This window comes from Ambystoma mexicanum, chromosome 6q (genome assembly GCF_040938575.1).
Source record: "Ambystoma mexicanum isolate Mex_15411 chromosome 6q, UKY_AmexF1_1, whole genome shotgun sequence".
NCBI classification, from domain to species: domain Eukaryota; kingdom Metazoa; phylum Chordata; class Amphibia; order Caudata; family Ambystomatidae; genus Ambystoma; species Ambystoma mexicanum.
In genome coordinates, this window is record NC_090937.1 from 1,685,004,793 (window position 1) to 1,685,013,804 (window position 9,012).

Below are 9,012 nucleotides of genomic sequence, written 5' to 3' on the forward strand. Positions count from 1 at the left end.
GGACTCCGGTGCTCTGTGTGCGCACGCGCGGCTCACTCCCAACCCTTTATTATCAGATGGGGGGAACTCCGGTGCTCTGTGTGCGCACGCGCGGCTCACTCCCAACCCTTTATTATCAGATGGGGGGGACTCCGGTGCTCTGTGTGCGCCCGCGCGGCTCACTCCCAACCCTTTATTATCAGATGGGGACTCCGGTGCTCTGTGTGCGCACGCGCGGCTCACTCCCAACCCTTTATTATCAGATGGGGGACTCCGGTCCTCTGTGTGCGCACGCGCGGTTCACTCCCAACCCTTTATTATCAGATGGGGGGACTCCGGTCCTCTGTGTGCGCACGCGCGGCTCACTCCCAACCCTTTATTATCAGATGGGGGACTCCGGTGCTCTGTGTGCGCACGCGCGGCTCACTCCCAACCCTTTATTATCAGATGGGGGGACTCCGGTGCTCTGTGTGCGCACGCGCGGCTCACTCCCAACCCTTTATTATCAGATGGGGGGGACTCCGGTGCTCTGTGTGCGCCCGCGCGGCTCACTCCCAACCCTTTATTATCAGATGGGGACTCCGGTGCGCTGTGTGCGCACGCACGGCTCACTCCCAACCCTTTATTATCAGATGGGGACTCCAGTCCTCTGTGTGCGCACGCGCGGCTCACTCCCAACCCTTTATTATCAGATGGGGGACTCCGGTCCTCTGTGTGCGCACGCGCGGCTCACTCTCAACCCTTTATTATCAGATGGGGGACTCCGGTCCTCTGTGTGCGCACGCGCGGCTCACTCCCAACCCTTTATAAGCAGATGGGGGACTCGGTCCTCTGTGTGCGCACGCGCGGCTCACTCCCAACCCTTTATCATGAGCCTTGAAGCAATCACCGACAACTCAAGATTTTAAAATGTTCATGCTAATTTTCATCTATGTGCACATCATAGAAAGAGAAAGTGTGAGAGTTTTTCTATGCACAGCTGTTCCACATCTTCAGCAGGGCCCCCCTCTACACTTAGCCCAGACACTAGAGATTGCATTTCTTGTTGTGCGAACATTGCACGTACTGAGAATGTCTTCCAACTTGAAAAGGCTGTACAAACAGCTGGGTTCTGTGGCACCTGGTATAGCGAACCTCTATGTAAGGAATTTGAACTCGCCTACATTTATCGCGACAGCAATCCTTAAAGTCAAAACCTTCATCTATGGAAGAGGTATATAGACGATGTCCTGATCATATGGAATGGCTCCTCCAGGCAGCACAGGCATCTGTCAGTTGGATGAATACATGAAATCCTGCACTCACGTTCACATGTGATATCAATGCAGATTCAGCTAACTTTTTAGATATTAGTATCTATGCAGAATGAGGACCCCTGAGAATTGCACCATATACCAAACCCATGGCTAAAAATGTGTTACTCCACCATCAGAGCTTTCACCCTCATCCATTGACGGATAATTTAGCCTATGGGCAATTTCTTAGAATACATCAGAATAGCTCTGAGAGAAACACCTTGTTTACAGGCTTGTTATAAATGCCACATCATATATCATGCATAGCTCTCAACCATTTATGTCGCAAAGGCGGGTGAAAACCCCCGAGTTTATTTTTGGCGCGTGAGAGGCCCATTGAAACGAATGGGAGTGCAGGAGGCTTGGCGGGTGAGAGAGCTGTTTACAAGGCGGGTGACACCCGCCAAAAGCATGTGAGTTGAGAGCTATGATCATATCACCTTCCACATACTTGCCAACCCTACCGATTTAGGCAGTAGGCCTCTGCTTTTTACGTCCTACATGCCAACCCTCCCGATTTAGGCGGGAGACTCACGATTTTTCAGCGAAAAATCGGGCGATTTTTCACTGTCTGAAATAGCTGTAGCCCCAATACATTCCTATGGGGAATTTTTGGTCTCCCGATTTCCCTTTGGAAATCTCCCTCCCAGCTGTGTCTGAATGTTGGCATGTATGTTACGTAGCCCTACTGACAACAGATATGAGAGTGCTTTCCTACTGATTTCCAGGCCTGCTTGCCTCAAGGCCAAGCCTGTCCATCGAGAGCAGCATCCACAGCATCCTAAAGGTGGGCATGGTAAATGGCCTAATCATTTGATGGGTGTGTGCCTGACCACAGAAGACATAAAACAGACAACCATACATGCCAAACCTCCTGATTCAGGCAGGAGACTCCTGATTTTTCAGTGAAAAATAATTCTATCTTTCACGAAAAAATTCTAGCCCCAATGCATTCGTATGAGAAAATGAACATCTCCCGATTTCTCTGAAGAAATCTCCCTCCCACGTGCACTGGAATTTTGGCATGTATGGACACTTTGCCCAGGGCCTGGTGACCATGAGGTCCAGGCAAGTATTGTTGCTTTAAGGCCCTCCTCCTCCCCTTCAGATGTCTGTATGTAAAGTACAGACACCAATTTATAATGTAATTATGTTTAATTGTGCAATTGAAAATTGTGAAGGGTAAAATATGGAAATTTGCATGTTATAATGGAAAACATGTTCTGTGTATCGAGTGCTTTGCAGTGTAAGTATGTGAAGTTATGTAACTGTAATTCATTAGCTGGTTGTAATGGAAACATGTTGCCCTGTGAGAGAAATACATTAAACACTATTTAAAAAAAACTACGAACCATCATGTTGACCATTTGCCATCAAATGGTTGTCCATGGTGTGTCTGAGTAAGCAGGTGAACACTGCACCTAACTGGAGGAGTGTTAGGAAAGATTTAGCTTAGGTGCAATTTTCCCTCCATTTATTGACACCCCCAAACGTTTTGCCTTTGTTTGGCTTACCTAACCTTACTTTTTCTAGTGCAGCACAGCCTTCAGCTGCACTCCTCTGGACTTTTGCTAATTTGTTATGGGGAAACCGACACGTCCTTCAGGCTGTTAGTACTGGGAAACTATCAGGCCGATTCATGGAATTAATGTGCGCCGAAAATACGGCGCACATGTGCGAAAACGTGCGATTCGCAGTGAAATAGCGAAAATTGCAGTGCAAGTGCGATTATCGCACAGAAAACATCGCACATCAATTCATGGAAGTCCGTGCATGCGCAAAATGTGGGATGTGCGCTGAAAAAGTGCACGGCGCACGCTGGCGCCCAGGTCATCGAACGCCGTGCGATAAGGCCACAGCGAATTCGCACATAGCGCGGCGCACATAACAAAAGTAGGCGTAACACGGGGCGTCACACGCAGAATGGGGAACAACTCATGAAAATGTGGGCGTCACGGGGGAAGTACAGGAGGAAAGTGCGCAGAACGCCCACACGCTCGCCTGCAACACCTATTCATGGAATCGAATAGGGAAAAACAGCGCACGGGCAAAGACGCGCACAGGCCCATACTTGTCCGCCACACGAAAGCAGGCGGTAGCGTCCCTGCGCAGGAAAAAAATGTGTGCCAAAGTTCTACACGCGTGAGAAGGCCCACAGGCGATCGGGCCTGGGGGAGCGTGTGCGTGTATCTCAAGAGGTGCGCAAGAAGTTTCACACGCGATCGGGCCTGGGGGAGCGTGTGCGTGTATCTCAGAGGTGCGCGAGAAGTTTCACACACGATTGGCCTGGGTGCGTGTATTTCAGAGGTGCGCGAGAAGTTTCACACGCGATTGGACTGGGCGTGTGTATTTCAGGGGGCTCGCGGGTGTTTTCACACGCGATCGGGCCTGGGGGAGCGGGGTACGTGTATTTCAGGGGCTCGCGGGTGTTTTTACACGCGATCGGGCCTGGGGGAGCGGGGTACGTGTTTTTCAGGGGCTCGCAGGTGTTTTTACACGCGATCAGGCCTGGGGGAGCAGGGTACGTGTATTTCAGGGGCTCCCAGGTGTTTTTACACGCGATCGGGCTTGGGGGAGCGGGGTACGTGTATTTCAGGGGCTCGCGGGTGGTTTTACACGCGATCGGGCCTGGGGGAGCAGGGTACCACTCACCATCCGCCTTGCGTGTAGAAGAATGCGTAGCCAACACCCACCCGCTGTGAAGTAATAGCGTGTGAACCCCAAAGCCTGCAAAACACATGCACCGCACCCCACGAAAAGCAACGCCCGTGCGCGATATGTCACAGACACGCATACGCGCTAAGGGCCTTTGGTCCAATGGAATCGCGTATGCGTGCTGACGCGCTTACACGCTAAGGGCCTTTCCTCGATTCACACGCTGACGTGCAGAATTTTCACGTGCCAAATCACTCCGTATCAAGCTGGCCACGCGTAAGCACATGGAAGACCACGCTCCTGCCCAAAAGGCCGAATTACTGCCCCCCAGAGCCCCGAGCAGCCTCCCACGAGCCATCTGCTGCTGCCTGCCTGCCTGCTGCCACCGTGCCCTGCCATTTGGTGCCTGCACATCAGCCATCTGCAGGGGTCCAGTTGCTGTGTCCACCCCTGCTGGAACAGAACACTCCCAACTGGGATACCATCGCTCCACAGCCCAGCCCCAGGACCCAGTTGCCCACCCACGCCTGCCTCGGGGGTCGTCATGTCGGGGCAAACACCATCCGAGACCACTGGCGACCCCCAGCCAGAGGGGCAGAGGGCCACAAGCTTCAGTTAGAAGTAAGTTGGAGTCCTGGTGGAGCTTGTCCTGGGGCATTATGATGCCCTCTTCGGATCACCGCGCGCCGACAAGGAAGGACGGGACAGGATCTGGGACGACTTTGTGGTTGCCATCAACGCGGAGGGGGTGTCAACCCGCAACATCAAGCAAGTCAAGAAGCGCTGGGAGGACTTCAGGTCCAGGACCCTCATAAAGGCCCGGCACCTCGTGGAGGGGGGCCGGGGCAGCATGAGTACCATCCAGCTGAGGGTCCTGGAACGTGTACACCCAGCGCTCCATGCCCAGATCCTTGAGAGGCAGACCCGTCTGGAGTCGAGCGGTAAGTGGCCAAGCATTGCTGTGTGAGACAGGGCATGTTGCAGCGTGCTGGTTGTCTAATACTTGCCTGTATGTGTGACATAGGCCATGTACGCGTGTGTGTGTGCAGGGACATCATGGTCATGCATGTGAGACCAGTAATGTGTGAAGCACACGGTTGGTGTATGTGTTTAAATGTAACATGGGGAGCCCTATTCGGAATGGACACATGAGAGCATGCCACTCTCTGTTCCTGGACAGGTGAGGGATGGGTGCTGATGCCATGTACATGTATGGTGTCCATGTCTGTGTTTCTGACCTGCGTGTCTGTGACTTGTGGATGCCATGGATGCATGACACATGTCTGTGACAATGTTCAGATTCACTGATGCAGCCTAGTTATCCTTGCATCCACTGTGTCTGGGGTGTACGAGTCCAGATGGATGAAAGTACGTTGAAGTGTGTGCATGTGATAGGCATGACCCATGATGCATGTGAGTCCAAAAACAACATTGTATGCTTCAAGAGTCCCTTGGACATGTTTGCTTATGTCCATAGCATGCGCCATGCCTGTTACTGCATGTGTTTTGCCTGCACTGACCCATGTGTTTTGGAGGGACATGATGGAAGTGATCTTTGACAGTGCCACTCATCTGCTATTGCTTCCTGTCTAGGGGACCATTGTACAGTACCCTGATGCTTGTGTTCTATGTCTCCCTCTACACAGCGCAAAGTGAAGAAGAGGGCGGAGACGGCGCTGTGGAGCTAAGCGGCGGGGATGCCCCCACGGCTGCAGCGGAAGGGGTGGGTGAGCCCCCACAGGGGCTTGCAACGGCGAAAGACGGTGTGGAGCCATCCAGGTTGGTGGTTTCCACAGAGGAGGAGGAGGCCGCTACTGAGCCGCACATGGGGTCTGGTGGGGGCATCCCTGCTGGTGCAAGTGGTGCAGTCCAGGGGCAGGAGGCAGCACAGGTCGCTGTGGAGGTGCCTGTGCATGTCACTGTCCCTGACACTGTGACTGCACCACCATGCACCAGCAGGGATGCACCATCCCAGGCCCGTCCGCAGGTAAGGGGGATGTCCATGTCATCTGACTCCCCTCCACCTACGGACGAGGGGACCCCTGGCCGTATGGAGAAGGTCCTGATTGGTGTTGCGTTGCGCACGGCTGTCATTCGTGATGAGGTGCATGCTTCCCGGGGGGAGCACGCACGTCATCACGAAGAGCACCGTGCCAACGTGGCCCAGTTGGGAGCGGTCATGGTCGGGGGTCTCGTACATGTGTCGGGCACTCTGGCGACCCTCTCCTCCTCTGTGGAGGCTATGCCCCAGTCATACTCCATGCCGTCTTCCGGCCCAGATGCCACCAGGGCCCCCTGTGGACCTGCCCCGACCAATGCAGCCACCTCGGTGGGGATCCCATCCCTGCCACAGTCGGGAGTCGGAGGTCCAGCAGGGGTGGACACACCAGCAACTGGACCCCAGCAGATGGAGGATGTGACGGCATCATCGGGCAGGGCACGTGCACGACGGCGTCAGTGGTTTCCATCAGCCTGGATGCCGTCGTGCTGGCACAGGCAGTTGCGTCGGAGGCAGCTGCAGGCTCGACGTGGGAGGCATCATGGCTCGGGGCCATCAACATCAGGGGTGTAGGCATCGGCCGGAGGGCAGGAGAACCCTGGAATGGGAGTGGCTTCCGTGTGGGAGCGGTTGGGCCAGCAGATAGGTGCGGAGCGGCAGCGGGCAGAGGAGGAACGGCTCACAATGGTCAGGGCGGAGAACTCCATGCAGAGGGCGCTGAGGCGGGCTGAGTGCCTCGAGGGTCTTCGCAGGGAGTTGGAGCTGGACACTACATTATCCCTGCGGGAACTCAGGGCCAGGGAACATGCCCGCCTCCAAGCCATTGAACAGGAGTTCGATGATGCCCTGGCCCATGACAACAACCAGTGAGCCGTCGGACTAGCCCGCTGACCCTTGTAAATAGTTATGTAGTTAGTGTTAGGTTTCCTTTGCTTTTTTATTTATTTTGGACCTTTTGGAGAATGGGCCACATTTTTGTATATAGTTTTATTTTATTAGGTAGTATTTTTATGTAGGTTTCATTTCTTCAGTTGGGATCATGGACCCTGGTTTGTTTATCTGTATATAGTTGCTTGTTGGATTTTTTTTTTTTTTTTGGATTTACCCATGGAGCAATGGGTTTCGGTTTTGTTTTTACCTTGGATTTACTTTCTTGAACTGTGACTTTGGACACCTTTCCTTTGGATTATGATTTGTCGTTTTTCATTATTTTACGGACATGCTGCTTTTGGTTTTTGATTCCCATTGTCATTTGTTTATTTTTAATTCCATTTATGCTGTTTTTAATACATTTTTGTTCATCAAACTTCAATGTGTAGTATCATCTCATTGGTATCATGCATATCATGATATGGGTTTTGAGATTCACTGACACCTGTTGGGTGTATGTGAGGGACATGTGTTCATTTCCAAACTTGCTATTGGGGTTCTATCATGTCATTGCCATTTCTAAGTGGGTGGATGCAATACTCGAGGTGGTGTTTTGCATTTGGAGGCTGACCATAAGGGCCAGGGATCTAGATTGTGATGACATGTTGGCTGGGGGACATGTGTGGGGGCCTGCTGGCAGGTGTCCCGCAATGCTGGGGGGTGGGGGTGCAGGGGGACATGAGTGGGACATGAGTGGGGGCCTGCTGGCAGGTGCCCCGCAATGCTGGGGGGTGGCGGTGCAGGGGGACATGAGTGGGGGCCTGCTGGCAGGTGCCCCGCAATGCTGGGGGGTGGGGGTACAGGGGGACTTGAGTGGGACATGAGTGGGACATGAGTGGGGGCCTGCTGGCAGGTGCCCCGCAATGCTGGGGGGTGGCGGTGCAGGGGGACATGAGTGGGGGCCTGCTGGCAGGTGCCCCGCAATGCTGGGGGGTGGCGGTGCAGGGGGACATGAGTGGGGGCCTGCTGGCAGGTGCCCCGCAATGCTGGGGGGTGGGGGTACAGGGGGACTTGAGTGGGACATGAGTGGGGACCTGCTGGCAGGTGCCCCGCAATGCTGGGGGTGGGGGTGCAAGGGGACATGAGTTGGTGATCAGTAGTGCAAGGAGACATGTGCCTTTGCTGGGGGGCATGCCCATGTTGGGTGGGCTGCCTGCGGGACATGACCAGGGATGCAGGGTAGTCCCCTGTGGTGTGGGCTGCTGCAGGGGCCGTGGAGGGTGTACAGGGGACACCTGGGAGGACCCACACTGCCAAATCACATGTAGGACTCCCTGGCACCCCTGAAATACACGTACCCTGCTGAAATCGCGTGTGAAAATTCTCGCGCACCCCTGAAATACACGTACCCTGCTGAAATCGTGTGTGAAAATTCTCGCGCACCCCTGAAATACACGTACCCTGCTAAAATCGCGTGTGGAACTTCCCGCGCACCCCTGAAATACACGCACACGCTCCCCCAGGCCCGATCGCGTGTGGAACTTCTCGCGCACCTCTGAAATACACACGCCCAGGCCAATCACATGTGGAACTTCTCGCGCACTTCTGAAATACACGCACACGCTCCCCCAGGCCCGATCGCGTGTGGAACTTCTCGTGCACCCCTGAAATACACGCGCACAGGCCAATCGCGTGTGAAACTTCTCGCGCACCTCTGGAATACACGCGCCCAAGCCAATCGCGTGTGGAACTTCTCGCGCACCTCTGAAATACACGTGCCCAGGCCAATCGCATGTGGAACTTCTCGCGCACCTCTGAAATACACGTGCCCAGGCCAATCGCGTGTGGAAATTCTCGCACACCTCTGAAATACATGCACACGCTCCCCCAAGCCCGATAGCGTGAGGAACTTCTCACACATCCCTGAAATACACGTACACAGGCCAATCGCGTGTGAAACTTCTCGCGCACCTGTGGAATACACGCACACGCTCCCCCAGGCCCGATCGCGTGTGGAACTTCACGCGCACCCCTGAAATACACGCGCACAGGCCAATCGCGTGTGAAACTTCTTGCGCACCTCTGGAATACACGCGCCCAGGCCAATCGCGTGTGGAACTTCTCGCGCACCTCTGAAATACACGCGCCCAGGCCAATCGCGTGTGGAACTTCTCGCGCACCCCTGAAATACACGCACACGCTCCCCCAGGCCCG